This window comes from Pseudophryne corroboree, unplaced genomic scaffold, assembly GCF_028390025.1.
Source record: "Pseudophryne corroboree isolate aPseCor3 unplaced genomic scaffold, aPseCor3.hap2 scaffold_149, whole genome shotgun sequence".
NCBI classification, from domain to species: domain Eukaryota; kingdom Metazoa; phylum Chordata; class Amphibia; order Anura; family Myobatrachidae; genus Pseudophryne; species Pseudophryne corroboree.
The window spans coordinates 150,238-164,648 of NW_026968120.1; the positions used below are offsets into that span (position 1 = coordinate 150,238).

A 14,411-nucleotide genomic window follows, 5' to 3' on the forward strand; every position below is an offset into this window, starting at 1 on the left:
CTCCTTCACTTGACAGGGGGGTGCCCGAGCAGCGACCCTCCCCAGCTCAAGCCCAACTCCTACTTACCTGCCAAGTGAGATACTATGATCAGGAAGGTGCTTCTACCAGGGCAAGGCTCACCCATTGCACTCTGGGTGTGCTTCTCCTACGATTTCCCCAAATGTGGGACACTTGACTGCATAATTTGTGTTTCCTCTGGTCGGCTACTCGTATAATTCAGATCTCTTTGTCTCAGGTCTCTCTCCAGCCTAGTTTGCTGTCTGTTTCCACTTCTCTTTTCTTGAGCCCCTGCCTTCTATGCCCTTGTGCACTCTCCTGACTTCTCCTGTCTGCTTACTTTGTGCCTTCCAACGCACAATGCAAACTACAGGTAGTGCTGCAGGGCCAACACCCTTTTACTTGCCTTACAGAGCAGCTCTGGAGCTGTTACAGTGCCCAGCTGCTGCAAGAAATCAGCTTGAATGCTTCAGGGGCTGGGGCATAGCCAACATGAGCAGCAAGATGCAGCACTGGACTATTAGTAATGTACTGTTGTATGCTGAGCACCACAATGCAGCACAAGACAATGAGCAGTGATACTGAGCACTGATGAGGATACTACTGAGAACTGACACTGAGCAGGAGAGACACACTACTAGTATTACTGAGCAGCAATAAGTAACCACTGATACTGGGCACTGATATTGAGATTTCCACTGAGAGAACATAGCCACGTCCTCTCCGCTCTCTCTTCAATGCACGAGTAAAAATGGCGGCAACGCGCAGCTCTTTATATGGAATCCGAATCTCGCGAGAATCTGACAGCGGGATGATGACATTTTCCCTTGTTCAGGTTTTCATAGTCAGGCGGGAACAACCGAGCCTGCCACGGACCAGTGTAAACCACGTGGAGTTCGTCGGGAATTCGGTTCTCGGAGAACCGAACCCGCTCCTCTATATATACTATATTACTATGTTACTGTAGTATACAGAACACCACAATGCAATGAGCAGTGATAGTGAGCACTGATGAGGATACTAGAACTGACACTGAGCAGCAAGATGCAGCACTGGACTATTAGTAATGTACTGTAGTATGCTGAGCACCACAATGCAGCACAAGACAATGAGCAGTGATACTGAGCACTGATGAGGATACTACTGAGAACTGACACTGAGCAGGAGAGACACACTACTAGTATTACTGAGCAGCAATAAGTAACCACTGATACTGAGCACTGATATTGAGATTTCCACTGAGAGAACATAGCCACGTCCTCTCCGCTCTCTCTTCAATGCACGAGTAAAAATGGCAGCAACGCGCAGCTCTTTATATGGAATCCGAATCTCGCAAGAATCCGACAGCGGGATGATGACATTTTCCCTTGTTCAGGTTTTCCGAGTCAGGCGGGAACAACCGAGCCTGCCTCGGACCAGTGTAAACCACGTGGAGTTCGTGGGGAATTCGGTTCTCGGAGAACCGAACCCGCTCCTCTCTACCTTATACCCATCAATTTTTTTATTTTCAATCTAAGCCCCTGCAGTTTTCTGTAAGCATCTGCTTCGCTATGATGATCAACAAGTCACAAGGGCAAACACTCAGGGTTTGAGGCGTAGATCTTAGGACCAGCTGCTACAAGCATGGCAGAGGTGTCACTATCACTGGTGACACCCAGAAAGGTAGCGAGGGAGATTGTAATGCAGTGCGCGCAGATAAACAGCGCAATGGTAAAAAGGAGGCATGGTTTCATAGGTAGGGGCGTGGCCTGGTGGCCTGAATCTACATTTTGTTGCTCCGGGTGTCCCGGGGGTTGGGGGCTGCACCCGGGGACTAGTGTGTGAGCTGTGCTGGCTCCTGCACAGTGACAGGGCATGGCCACCCAGCATGACGCCTCCCTTCTTGACCATGCTGTAATTGCAGTCGCACTGCAGTTCAGCGTGATCATAAAAAATGGTGTAGGCTCCTGCTGGTGCAGGCTGTAGAGAAAAGCTGCTGTGACCACGCCCCCTGTGTCTCCTCCGTTGCAGACCCCATTTTGAAGCCTTGCCCCCGGACTAAGAGAAAAGTATGCCCTTGCGCACTATCCTGACTTCTCCTCCCGTCTGCTTAATTTGTGCCTTCCAACGCACAATGCGAACAACAGGTGGTGCTGCAGGGCCCACACCCTTTTACTTGCCTTACAGAACAGCTCTGGAGCTGTTACAGTGCCCAGCTGCTGCAAGAAATCAGCTTGAATGCTTCAGGGGATGGGGCATGGCCAACATGAGCCCCACACCAAAGGAGGGTGGGGGTGTTTAATGCGAACTAGGGGTCATCCAAGCACTGCAAAAGGCCGCCATGCCCTGCATGCCCCTTTTCTCTTTTCATATGCAGATGAGGGTTCCAGTCAACTTTGGCCCACTGCTTGGATAACATCACCGTATGCAAATCCGTCTGCTGCAGACCTTCCCCAAGGAGTGCTTGTACTAGTTGTTGCATATGGTTTGATATTTGATGGTGCTTCAGTATTAGGCAGCCTTCCGCCCTCCCATGTTCATCTGAAAAGATGTGGTCTCCCTGCAGTTGTTGTCCCCAGATGAGAGTTCCCTTGTGCTGCCTCAGTTGAATCTCCTTTACTTGACAGAGATGTGCCTGAGCAGCGGCCCTCACCAGCCCTATCCCAAATCATACTTATTTTGCATAGGAGATACCATGGTCATGAAGATTGTTCTCCCAGGGTGAGGTTCATTCATTGCATTCTGGGTATGCTGACCCCTGTGATTTTCCCAAATGTGGGAAACTCGACTGCATTATTTGTGGTAGTGGGGGACTGTGTTTGTGCTTTCCTCTGGTCAGCTCTGGTAAAAGTCAGATTTCTTTGTCTCAGATCTTCCTCTAGCCTTGTTCTTCTTTCGAGAGTTCCCTTGTGCTGCCTCAGTTGGATCTCTTTCACTTGACAGGGGGGTGCCCGAACAGCGACCCTCCCCAGCTCTAGCCCAACTCCTACTTACCTGCCAGGTGAGATACTATGATCATGAAGGTGCTTCTCCCAGGGCAAGGCTCACCCATTGCACTCTGGGTGTGCTGCCCCTGCGATTTCCCCAAATGTGGGAAACTTGACTGCATAATTTGTGTTTCCCCTGGTCGGCTCTCGTATAATTCAGATCTCTTTGTCTCAGGTCTCTCTCCAGCCTAGTTTGCTGTCTGTTTCCACTTCTCTTTTCTTCAACCGCTCCCTTCTATACCCTTGTGCACTATCCTGACTTCTCCTCCCGTCTGCTTACTTTGTGCCTTCCAATGCACAATGCAAACTACAGGTAGTGCTGCAGGGCCCACACCCTTTTACTTGCCTTACAGAGCAGCTCTGGAGCTGTTACAGTGCCCAGCTGCTGCAAGAAATCAGCTTGAATGCTTCAGGGGATGGGGCATGGCCAACATGAGCCCCACACCAAAGGAGGGTGGAGGTGTTTAATGCGAACTAGGGGTCATCCAAGCACCACAAAAGGCCGCCATGCCCTGCACGCCCCTTTTCTCTTTTCATATGCAGATGAGGGTTGAAGCCAACTTTGACCCACTGCTTGGATGACATCACCGTATGCAAATCCGTCTTCTGCAGAACTTCCCCCAGGAATGCTTGCACTAGTTGTTGCATTTGGTTTGTTGTTTGGGGGTGCTTCAGTATTAGGCAGCCTTCTGCCCTCCCATGTTCATCTGAAAATATGTGTTCTCCCTGCAGTTGTTGTCCCCAGATGAGAGTTCCCTTGTGCTGCCTCAGTTGAATCTCCTTTACTTGACAGAGATGTGCATGAGCAGCGGCCCTCCCCAGCCCTATTCCAAATCATACTTATTTTGCATAGGAGATACCATGGTCATGAAGATTGTTCTCCCAGGGTGAGGTTCATTCATTGCATTTTGGGTATGCTGACCCCTGTGATTTCCCCAAATGTGGGAAACTTGACTGCATTATTTGTGGTAGTGGGGGACTGTGTTTGTGCTTTCCTCTGGTCAGCTCTGGTAAAAGTCAGATTTCTTTGTCTCAGATTTTCCTCTAGCCTTGTTCTTCTTTCGAGAGTTCCATTGTGCTGCCTCAGTTGGATCTCCTTCACTTGACAGGGGGGTACCCGAGCAGCGACCCTCCCCAGCTCTAGCCCAACTCCTACTTACCTGCCAGGTGAGATACTATGATCATGAAGGTGCTTCTCCCAGGGCAAGGCTCACCCATTGCACTCTGGGTGTGCTGCCCCTGCGATTTCCCCAAATGTGGGAAACTTGACTGCATAATTTGTGTTTCCCCTGGTCGGCTCTCGTATAATTCAGATCTATTTGTCTCAGGTCTCTCTCCAGCCTAGTTTGCTGTCTGTTTCCACTTCTCTTTTCTTCAGCCGCTCCCTTCTATACCCTTGTGCACTATCCTGACTTCTCCTCCCGTCTGCTTACTTTGTGCCTTCCAATGCACAATGCAAACTACAGGTAGTGCTGCAGGGCCCACACCCTTTTACTTGCCTTACAGAGCAGCTCTGGAGCTGTTACAGTGCCCAGCTGCTGCAAGAAATCAGCTTGAATGCTTCAGGGGATGGGGCATGGCCAACATGAGCCCCACACCAAAGGAGGGGGGAGGTGTTTAATGCGAACTAGGGGTCATCCAAGCACTGCAAAAGGCCACCATGCCCTGCATGCCCCTTTTCTCTTTTCATATGCAGATGAGGGTTCCAGTCAACTTTGGCCCACTGCTTGGATAACATCACCGTATGCAAATCCGTCTGCTGCAGACCTTCCCCCAGGAGTGCTTGTACTAGTTGTTGCATATGGTTTGATATTTGATGGTGCTTCAGTATTAGGCAGCCTTCCGCCCTCCCATGTTCATCTGAAAAGATGTGGTCTCCCTGCAGTTGTTGTCCCCAGATGAGAGTTCACTTGTGCTGCCTCAGTTGAATCTCCTTTACTTGACAGAGATGTGCCTGAGCAGCTGCCCTCACCAGCCCTATCCCAAATCATACTTATTTTGCATAGGAGATACCATGGTCATGAAGATTGTTCTCCCAGGGTGAGGTTCATTCATTGCATTCTGGGTATGCTGACCCCTGTGATTTTCCCAAATGTGGGAAACTCGACTGCATTATTTGTGGTAGTGGGGGACTGTGTTTGTGCTTTCCTCTGGTCAGCTCTGGTAAAAGTCAGATTTCTTTGTCTCAGATCTTCCTCTAGCCTTGTTCTTCTTTCGAGAGTTCCCTTGTGCTGCCTCAGTTGGATCTCTTTCACTTGACAGGGGGGTGCCCGAACAGCGACCCTCCCCAGCTCTAGCCCAACTCCTACTTACCTGCCAGGTGAGATACTATGATCATGAAGGTGCTTCTCCCAGGGCAAGGCTCACCCATTGCACTCTGGGTGTGCTGCCCCTGCGATTTCCCCAAATGTGGGAAACTTGACTGCATAATTTGTGTTTCCCCTGGTCGGCTCTCGTATAATTCAGATCTCTTTGTCTCAGGTCTCTCTCCAGCCTAGTTTGCTGTCTGTTTCCACTTCTCTTTTCTTCAACCGCTCCCTTCTATACCCTTGTGCACTATCCTGACTTCTCCTCCCGTCTGCTTACTTTGTGCCTTCCAATGCACAATGCAAACTACAGGTAGTGCTGCAGGGCCCACACCCTTTTACTTGCCTTACAGAGCAGCTCTGGAGCTGTTACAGTGCCCAGCTGCTGCAAGAAATCAGCTTGAATGCTTCAGGGGATGGGGCATGGCCAACATGAGCCCCACACCAAAGGAGGGTGGAGGTGTTTAATGCGAACTAGGGGTCATCCAAGCACCGCAAAAGGCCGCCATGCCCTGCACGCCCCTTTTCTCTTTTCAAATGCAGATGAGGGTTGAAGCCAACTTTGACCCACTGCTTGGATGACATCACCGTATGCAAATCCGTCTTCTGCAGAACTTCCCCCAGGAATGCTTGCACTAGTTGTTGCATTTGGTTTGTTGTTTGGGGGTGCTTCAGTATTAGGCAGCCTTCTGCCCTCCCATGTTCATCTGAAAATATGTGTTCTCCCTGCAGTTGTTGTCCCCAGATGAGAGTTCCCTTGTGCTGCCTCAGTTGAATCTCCTTTACTTGACAGAGATGTGCATGAGCAGCGGCCCTCCCCAGCCCTATTCCAAATCATACTTATTTTGCATAGGAGATACCATGGTCATGAAGATTGTTCTCCCAGGGTGAGGTTCATTCATTGCATTTTGGGTATGCTGACCCCTGTGATTTCCCCAAATGTGGGAAACTTGACTGCATTATTTGTGGTAGTGGGGGACTGTGTTTGTGCTTTCCTCTGGTCAGCTCTGGTAAAAGTCAGATTTCTTTGTCTCAGATTTTCCTCTAGCCTTGTTCTTCTTTCGAGAGTTCCATTGTGCTGCCTCAGTTGGATCTCCTTCACTTGACAGGGGGGTACCCGAGCAGCGACCCTCCCCAGCTCTAGCCCAACTCCTACTTACCTGCCAGGTGAGATACTATGATCATGAAGGTGCTTCTCCCAGGGCAAGGCTCACCCATTGCACTCTGGGTGTGCTGCCCCTGCGATTTCCCCAAATGTGGGAAACTTGACTGCATAATTTGTGTTTCCCCTGGTCGGCTCTCGTATAATTCAGATCTATTTGTCTCAGGTCTCTCTCCAGCCTAGTTTGCTGTCTGTTTCCACTTCTCTTTTCTTCAGCCGCTCCCTTCTATACCCTTGTGCACTATCCTGACTTCTCCTCCCGTCTGCTTACTTTGTGCCTTCCAATGCACAATGCAAACTACAGGTAGTGCTGCAGGGCCCACACCCTTTTACTTGCCTTACAGAGCAGCTCTGGAGCTGTTACAGTGCCCAGCTGCTGCAAGAAATCAGCTTGAATGCTTCAGGGGATGGGGCATGGCCAACATGAGCCCCACACCAAAGGAGGGGGGAGGTGTTTAATGCGAACTAGGGGTCATCCAAGCACTGCAAAAGGCCGCCATGCCCTGCATGCCCCTTTTCTCTTTTCATATGCAGATGAGGGTTCCAGTCAACTTTGGCCCACTGCTTGGATAACATCACCGTATGCAAATCCGTCTGCTGCAGACCTTCCCCCAGGAGTGCTTGTACTAGTTGTTGCATATGGTTTGATATTTGATGGTGCTTCAGTATTAGGCAGCCTTCCGCCCTCCCATGTTCATCTGAAAAGATGTGGTCTCCCTGCAGTTGTTGTCCCCAGATGAGAGTTCACTTGTGCTGCCTCAGTTGAATCTCCTTTACTTGACAGAGATGTGCCTGAGCAGCTGCCCTCACCAGCCCTATCCCAAATCATACTTATTTTGCATAGGAGATACCATGGTCATGAAGATTGTTCTCCCAGGGTGAGGTTCATTCATTGCATTCTGGGTATGCTGACCCCTGTGATTTTCCCAAATGTGGGAAACTCGACTGCATTATTTGTGGTAGTGGGGGACTGTGTTTGTGCTTTCCTCTGGTCAGCTCTGGTAAAAGTCAGATTTCTTTGTCTCAGATCTTCCTCTAGCCTTGTTCTTCTTTCGAGAGTTCCCTGGTGCTGCCTCAGTTGGATCTCCTTCACTTCACAGGGGGGAACCCGAGCAGCGACCCTCCCCAGCTCTAGCCCAACTCCTACTTACCTGCCAGGTGAGATACTATGATCATGAAGGTGCTTCTCCCAGGGCAAGGCTCAACCATTGCACTCTGGGTGTGCTGCTCCTGCGATTTCCCCAAATGTGGGAAACTTGACTGCATAATTTGTGTTTCCCCTCGTCGGCTCTCGTATAATTCAGATCTCTTTGTCTCAGGTCTCTCTCCAGCCTAGTTTGCTGTCTGTTTCCACTTCTCTTTTCTTCAGCCGCTCCCTTCTATACCCTTGTGCACTATCCTGACTTCTCCTCCCGTCTGCTTACTTTGTGCCTTCCAATGCACAATGCAAACTACAGGTAGTGCTGCAGGGCCCACACCCTTTTACTTGCCTTACAGAGCAGCTCTGGAGCTGTTACAGTGCCCAGCTGCTGCAAGAAATCAGCTTGAATGCTTCAGGGGCTGGGGCATAGCCAACATGAGCCCCACACCAAAGGAGGGTGGAGGTGTTTAATGCAAACTAGGGGTCAGCCAAGCGCCGCAAAAGGCCACCATGCCCTGCACGCCCCTTTTCTCTTTTCATATGCAGACGAGGGTTGAAGCCAACTTTGACCCACTGCTTGGATGACATCACCATATGCAAATCCATCTGCGGCAGGCCTTCCCCCAGGAATGCTTGCACTAGTTGTTGCATTTGGTTTGTTGTTTGGGGGTGCTTCAGTATTAGGCAGCCTTCTGCCCTCCCATGTTCATCTTCAGGGGATGGGGCATGGCCAACATGAGCCCCACACCAAAGGAGGGTGGAGGTGTTTAATGCGAACTAGGGGTCATCCAAGCACCGCAAAAGGCCGCCATGCCCTGCACGCCCCTTTTCTCTTTTCATATGCAGATGAGGGTTGAAGCCAACTTTGACCCACTGCTTGGATGACATCACCGTATGCAAATCCGTCTTCTGCAGAACTTCACTTGACAGGGGGGTGCCCGAGCAGCGACCCTCCCCATCTCTAGCCCAACTCCTACTTACCTGCCAGGTGAGATACTATGATCAGGAAGGTGCTTCTCCCAGGGCAAGGCTCACCCATTGCACTCTGGGTGTGCTGCTCCTACGATTTCCCCAAATGTGGGACACTTGACTGCATAATTTGTGTTTCCTCTAGTCGGCTACTCGTATAATTCAGATCTCTTTGTCTCAGGTCTCTCTCCAGCCTAGTTTGCTGTCTGTTTCCACTTCTCTTTTCTTGAGCCGCTGCCTTCTATGCCCTTGTGCACTCTCCTGACTTCTCCTGTCTGCTTACTTTGTGCCTTCCAACGCACAATGCAAACTACAGGTAGTGCTGCAGGGCCCACACCCTTTTACTTGCCTTTCAGAGCAGCTCTGGAGCTGTTACAGTGCCCAGCTGCTGCAAGAAATCAGCTTGAATGCTTCAGGGGCTGGGGCATAGCCAACATGAGCCCCACACCGACGGAGGGTGGAGGTGTTTAATGCGAACTAAGGGTCATCCAAGCGCCGCAAAAGGCCGCCATGCCCTGCATACCCCTTTTCTCTTTTCATATGCAGATGAGGGTTCCAGCCAACTTTGGCCCACTGCTTGGATGACATCACCGTATGCAAATCCGTCTTCTGCAGACCTTCCCCCAGGAATGCTTGTACTAGTTGTTGCATTTGGTTTGTTGTTTGGGGTGCTTCAGTATTAGGCAGCCTTCAGCTCTCCCATGTTCATCTGAAAATATGTGTTCTCCCTGCAGTTGTTGTCCCCAGATGAGAGTACCCTTGTGCTGCCTCAGTTGAATCTCCTTTACTTGAAAGAGATGTGCCTGAGCAGCGGCCCTCCCCAGCCCTATCCCAAATCATACTTATTTTGCATAGGAGATACCATGGTCATGAAGATTGTTCTCCCAGGGTGAGGTTCATTCATTGCATTCTGGGTATGCTGACCCCTGTGATTTCCCCAAATGTGGGAAACTCGACTGCATTATTTGTGGTAGTGGGGGACTGTGTTTGTGCTTTCCTCTGGTCAGCTCTGGTAAAAGTCAGATTTCTTTGTCTCAGATCTTCCTCTAGCCTTGTTCTTTTTTTGAGAGTTTCCTTGTGCTGCCTCAGTTGGATCTCCTTCACTTGACAGGGGGGTGCCCGAGCAGCGACCCTCCCCAGCTCAAGCCCAACTCCTACTTACCTGCCAAGTGAGATACTATGATCAGGAAGGTGCTTCTACCAGGGCAAGGCTCACCCATTGCACTCTGGGTGTGCTGCTCCTACGATTTCCCCAAATGTGGGACACTTGACTGCATAATTTGTGTTTCCTCTGGTCGGCTACTCGTATAATTCAGATCTCTTTGTCTCAGGTCTCTCTCCAGCCTAGTTTGCTGTCTGTTTCCACTTCTCTTTTCTTGAGCCCCTGCCTTCTATGCCCTTGTGCACTCTCCTGACTTCTCCTGTCTGCTTACTTTGTGCCTTCCAACGCACAATGCAAACTACAGGTAGTGCTGCAGGGCCAACACCCTTTTACTTGCCTTACAGAGCAGCTCTGGAGCTGTTACAGTGCCCAGCTGCTGCAAGAAATCAGCTTGAATGCTTCAGGGGCTGGGGCATAGCCAACATGAGCAGCAAGATGCAGCACTGGACTATTAGTAATGTACTGTTGTATGCTGAGCACCACAATGCAGCACAAGACAATGAGCAGTGATACTGAGCACTGATGAGGATACTACTGAGAACTGACACTGAGCAGGAGAGACACACTACTAGTATTACTGAGCAGCAATAAGTAACCACTGATACTGGGCACTGATATTGAGATTTCCACTGAGAGAACATAGCCACGTCCTCTCCGCTCTCTCTTCAATGCACGATTAAAAATGGCGGCAACGCGCAGCTCTTTATATGGAATCCGAATCTCGCGAGAATCCGACAGCGGGATGATGACATTTTCCCTTGTTCAGGTTTTCCGAGTCAGGCGGGAACAACCGAGCCTGCCACGGACCAGTGTAAACCACGTGGAGTTCGTCGGGAATTCGGTTCTCGGAGAACCGAACCCGCTCCTCTATATATACTATATTACTATGTTACTGTAGTATACAGAACACCACAATGCAATGAGCAGTGATAGTGAGCACTGATGAGGATACTAGAACTGACACTGAGCAGCAAGATGCAGCACTGGACTATTAGTAATGTACTGTAGTATGCTGAGCACCACAATGCAGCACAAGACAATGAGCAGTGATACTGAGCACTGATGAGGATACTACTGAGAACTGACACTGAGCAGGAGAGACACACTACTAGTATTACTGAGCAGCAATAAGTAACCACTGATACTGAGCACTGATATTGAGATTTCCACTGAGAGAACATAGCCACGTCCTCTCCGCTCTCTCTTCAATGCACGAGTAAAAATGGCAGCAACGCGCAGCTCTTTATATGGAATCCGAATCTCGCAAGAATCCGACAGCGGGATGATGACATTTTCCCTTGTTCAGGTTTTCCGAGTCAGGCGGGAACAACCGAGCCTGCCTCGGACCAGTGTAAACCACGTGGAGTTCGTGGGGAATTCGGTTCTCGGAGAACCGAACCCGCTCCTCTCTACCTTATACCCATCAATTTTTTTATTTTCAATCTAAGCCCCTGCAGTTTTCTGTAAGCATCTGCTTCGCTATGATGATCAACAAGTCACAAGGGCAAACACTCAGGGCTTGAGGCGTAGATCTTAGGACCAGCTGCTACAAGCATGGCAGAGGTGTCACTATCACTGGTGACACCCAGAAAGGTGGCGAGGGAGATTGTAATGCAGTGCGCGCAGATAAACAGCGCAATGGTAAAAAGGAGGCATGGTTTCATAGGTAGGGGCGTGGCCTGGTGGCCTGAATCTACATTTTGTTGCTCCGGGTGTCCCGGGGGTTGGGGGCTGCACCCGGGGACTAGTGTGTGAGCTGTGCTGGCTCCTGCACAGTGACAGGGCATGGCCACCCAGCATGACGCCTCCCTTCTTGACCATGCTGTAATTGCAGTCGCACTGCAGTTCAGCGTGATCATAAAAAATGGTGTAGGCTCCTGCTGGTGCAGGCTGTAGAGAAAAGCTGCTGTGACCACGCCCCCTGTGTCTCCTCCGTTGCAGACCCCATTTTGAAGCCTTGCCCCCGGACTAAGAGAAAAGTATGCCCTTGCGCACTATCCTGACTTCTCCTCCCGTCTGCTTAATTTGTGCCTTCCAACGCACAATGCGAACAACAGGTGGTGCTGCAGGGCCCACACCCTTTTACTTGCCTTACAGAACAGCTCTGGAGCTGTTACAGTGCCCAGCTGCTGCAAGAAATCAGCTTGAATGCTTCAGGGGATGGGGCATGGCCAACATGAGCCCCACACCAAAGGAGGGTGGGGGTGTTTAATGCGAACTAGGGGTCATCCAAGCACTGCAAAAGGCCGCCATGCCCTGCATGCCCCTTTTCTCTTTTCATATGCAGATGAGGGTTCCAGTCAACTTTGGCCCACTGCTTGGATAACATCACCGTATGCAAATCCGTCTGCTGCAGACCTTCCCCAAGGAGTGCTTGTACTAGTTGTTGCATATGGTTTGATATTTGATGGTGCTTCAGTATTAGGCAGCCTTCCGCCCTCCCATGTTCATCTGAAAAGATGTGGTCTCCCTGCAGTTGTTGTCCCCAGATGAGAGTTCCCTTGTGCTGCCTCAGTTGAATCTCCTTTACTTGACAGAGATGTGCCTGAGCAGCGGCCCTCACCAGCCCTATCCCAAATCATACTTATTTTGCATAGGAGATACCATGGTCATGAAGATTGTTCTCCCAGGGTGAGGTTCATTCATTGCATTCTGGGTATGCTGACCCCTGTGATTTTCCCAAATGTGGGAAACTCGACTGCATTATTTGTGGTAGTGGGGGACTGTGTTTGTGCTTTCCTCTGGTCAGCTCTGGTAAAAGTCAGATTTCTTTGTCTCAGATCTTCCTCTAGCCTTGTTCTTCTTTCGAGAGTTCCCTTGTGCTGCCTCAGTTGGATCTCTTTCACTTGACAGGGGGGTGCCCGAACAGCGACCCTCCCCAGCTCTAGCCCAACTCCTACTTACCTGCCAGGTGAGATACTATGATCATGAAGGTGCTTCTCCCAGGGCAAGGCTCACCCATTGCACTCTGGGTGTGCTGCCCCTGCGATTTCCCCAAATGTGGGAAACTTGACTGCATAATTTGTGTTTCCCCTGGTCGGCTCTCGTATAATTCAGATCTCTTTGTCTCAGGTCTCTCTCCAGCCTAGTTTGCTGTCTGTTTCCACTTCTCTTTTCTTCAACCGCTCCCTTCTATACCCTTGTGCACTATCCTGACTTCTCCTCCCGTCTGCTTACTTTGTGCCTTCCAATGCACAATGCAAACTACAGGTAGTGCTGCAGGGCCCACACCCTTTTACTTGCCTTACAGAGCAGCTCTGGAGCTGTTACAGTGCCCAGCTGCTGCAAGAAATCAGCTTGAATGCTTCAGGGGATGGGGCATGGCCAACATGAGCCCCACACCAAAGGAGGGTGGAGGTGTTTAATGCGAACTAGGGGTCATCCAAGCACCGCAAAAGGCCGCCATGCCCTGCACGCCCCTTTTCTCTTTTCATATGCAGATGAGGGTTGAAGCCAACTTTGACCCACTGCTTGGATGACATCACCGTATGCAAATCCGTCTTCTGCAGAACTTCCCCCAGGAATGCTTGCACTAGTTGTTGCATTTGGTTTGTTGTTTGGGGGTGCTTCAGTATTAGGCAGCCTTCTGCCCTCCCATGTTCATCTGAAAATATGTGTTCTCCCTGCAGTTGTTGTCCCCAGATGAGAGTTCCCTTGTGCTGCCTCAGTTGAATCTCCTTTACTTGACAGAGATGTGCATGAGCAGCGGCCCTCCCCAGCCCTATTCCAAATCATACTTATTTTGCATAGGAGATACCATGGTCATGAAGATTGTTCTCCCAGGGTGAGGTTCATTCATTGCATTTTGGGTATGCTGACCCCTGTGATTTCCCCAAATGTGGGAAACTTGACTGCATTATTTGTGGTAGTGGGGGACTGTGTTTGTGCTTTCCTCTGGTCAGCTCTGGTAAAAGTCAGATTTCTTTGTCTCAGATTTTCCTCTAGCCTTGTTCTTCTTTCGAGAGTTCCATTGTGCTGCCTCAGTTGGATCTCCTTCACTTGACAGGGGGGTACCCGAGCAGCGACCCTCCCCAGCTCTAGCCCAACTCCTACTTACCTGCCAGGTGAGATACTATGATCATGAAGGTGCTTCTCCCAGGGCAAGGCTCACCCATTGCACTCTGGGTGTGCTGCCCCTGCGATTTCCCCAAATGTGGGAAACTTGACTGCATAATTTGTGTTTCCCCTGGTCGGCTCTCGTATAATTCAGATCTATTTGTCTCAGGTCTCTCTCCAGCCTAGTTTGCTGTCTGTTTCCACTTCTCTTTTCTTCAGCCGCTCCCTTCTATACCCTTGTGCACTATCCTGACTTCTCCTCCCGTCTGCTTACTTTGTGCCTTCCAATGCACAATGCAAACTACAGGTAGTGCTGCAGGGCCCACACCCTTTTACTTGCCTTACAGAGCAGCTCTGGAGCTGTTACAGTGCCCAGCTGCTGCAAGAAATCAGCTTGAATGCTTCAGGGGATGGGGCATGGCCAACATGAGCCCTACACCAAAGGAGGGGGGAGGTGTTTAATGCGAACTAGGGGTCATCCAAGCACTGCGAAAGGCCGCCATGCCCTGCATGCCCCTTTTCTCTTTTCATATGCAGATGAGGGTTCCAGTCAACTTTGGCCCACTGCTTGGATAACATCACCGTATGCAAATCCGTCTGCTGCAGACCTTCCCCCAGGAGTGCTTGTACTAGTTGTTGCATATGGTTTGA

The 14,411-nt window shown here is 50.3% G+C and overlaps 17 non-coding genes and 1 pseudogene across 17 annotated transcripts; all 18 read left to right on the plus strand.

Moving 5' to 3' along the window:
* Positions 1 to 59: 59 nt before the first annotated feature.
* Positions 60 to 223, plus strand: LOC134998569 (U1 spliceosomal RNA). Its single transcript, XR_010200772.1, has one exon. It is a non-coding gene; the product is annotated as a U1 spliceosomal RNA (small nuclear RNA).
* A 2,424-nt stretch (positions 224 to 2,647) lies between these two features.
* On the plus strand, positions 2,648 to 2,811 carry LOC134999226 (U1 spliceosomal RNA). Its single transcript, XR_010201382.1, has one exon. It is a non-coding gene; the product is annotated as a U1 spliceosomal RNA (small nuclear RNA).
* Positions 2,812 to 2,963: 152 nt separating this feature from the next.
* On the plus strand, positions 2,964 to 3,126 carry LOC134999098 (U1 spliceosomal RNA). The gene has a single exon (XR_010201261.1). It is a non-coding gene; the product is annotated as a U1 spliceosomal RNA (small nuclear RNA).
* A 674-nt stretch (positions 3,127 to 3,800) lies between these two features.
* Positions 3,801 to 3,964, plus strand: LOC134998827 (U1 spliceosomal RNA). The gene has a single exon (XR_010200994.1). It is a non-coding gene; the product is annotated as a U1 spliceosomal RNA (small nuclear RNA).
* A 152-nt stretch (positions 3,965 to 4,116) lies between these two features.
* LOC134999163 (U1 spliceosomal RNA) lies at positions 4,117 to 4,279 on the plus strand. The gene has a single exon (XR_010201324.1). It is a non-coding gene; the product is annotated as a U1 spliceosomal RNA (small nuclear RNA).
* Positions 4,280 to 4,953: 674 nt separating this feature from the next.
* LOC134998302 (U1 spliceosomal RNA) lies at positions 4,954 to 5,117 on the plus strand. Its single transcript, XR_010200586.1, has one exon. It is a non-coding gene; the product is annotated as a U1 spliceosomal RNA (small nuclear RNA).
* A 152-nt stretch (positions 5,118 to 5,269) lies between these two features.
* LOC134999100 (U1 spliceosomal RNA) lies at positions 5,270 to 5,432 on the plus strand. The gene has a single exon (XR_010201263.1). It is a non-coding gene; the product is annotated as a U1 spliceosomal RNA (small nuclear RNA).
* Positions 5,433 to 6,106: 674 nt separating this feature from the next.
* Positions 6,107 to 6,270, plus strand: LOC134998829 (U1 spliceosomal RNA). Its single transcript, XR_010200996.1, has one exon. It is a non-coding gene; the product is annotated as a U1 spliceosomal RNA (small nuclear RNA).
* A 152-nt stretch (positions 6,271 to 6,422) lies between these two features.
* Positions 6,423 to 6,585, plus strand: LOC134999164 (U1 spliceosomal RNA). Its single transcript, XR_010201325.1, has one exon. It is a non-coding gene; the product is annotated as a U1 spliceosomal RNA (small nuclear RNA).
* Positions 6,586 to 7,259: 674 nt separating this feature from the next.
* On the plus strand, positions 7,260 to 7,423 carry LOC134998314 (U1 spliceosomal RNA). The gene has a single exon (XR_010200598.1). It is a non-coding gene; the product is annotated as a U1 spliceosomal RNA (small nuclear RNA).
* Positions 7,424 to 7,575: 152 nt separating this feature from the next.
* LOC134998436 (U1 spliceosomal RNA) lies at positions 7,576 to 7,711 on the plus strand (annotated as a pseudogene).
* Positions 7,712 to 8,546: 835 nt separating this feature from the next.
* On the plus strand, positions 8,547 to 8,710 carry LOC134998424 (U1 spliceosomal RNA). The gene has a single exon (XR_010200687.1). It is a non-coding gene; the product is annotated as a U1 spliceosomal RNA (small nuclear RNA).
* Positions 8,711 to 9,380: 670 nt separating this feature from the next.
* On the plus strand, positions 9,381 to 9,544 carry LOC134999017 (U1 spliceosomal RNA). The gene has a single exon (XR_010201178.1). It is a non-coding gene; the product is annotated as a U1 spliceosomal RNA (small nuclear RNA).
* Positions 9,545 to 9,696: 152 nt separating this feature from the next.
* LOC134998554 (U1 spliceosomal RNA) lies at positions 9,697 to 9,860 on the plus strand. The gene has a single exon (XR_010200757.1). It is a non-coding gene; the product is annotated as a U1 spliceosomal RNA (small nuclear RNA).
* A 2,424-nt stretch (positions 9,861 to 12,284) lies between these two features.
* On the plus strand, positions 12,285 to 12,448 carry LOC134998325 (U1 spliceosomal RNA). Its single transcript, XR_010200610.1, has one exon. It is a non-coding gene; the product is annotated as a U1 spliceosomal RNA (small nuclear RNA).
* Positions 12,449 to 12,600: 152 nt separating this feature from the next.
* Positions 12,601 to 12,763, plus strand: LOC134999101 (U1 spliceosomal RNA). Its single transcript, XR_010201264.1, has one exon. It is a non-coding gene; the product is annotated as a U1 spliceosomal RNA (small nuclear RNA).
* Positions 12,764 to 13,437: 674 nt separating this feature from the next.
* On the plus strand, positions 13,438 to 13,601 carry LOC134998830 (U1 spliceosomal RNA). The gene has a single exon (XR_010200997.1). It is a non-coding gene; the product is annotated as a U1 spliceosomal RNA (small nuclear RNA).
* Positions 13,602 to 13,753: 152 nt separating this feature from the next.
* Positions 13,754 to 13,916, plus strand: LOC134999165 (U1 spliceosomal RNA). Its single transcript, XR_010201326.1, has one exon. It is a non-coding gene; the product is annotated as a U1 spliceosomal RNA (small nuclear RNA).
* The last annotated feature ends 495 nt before the right edge of the window (positions 13,917 to 14,411 follow it).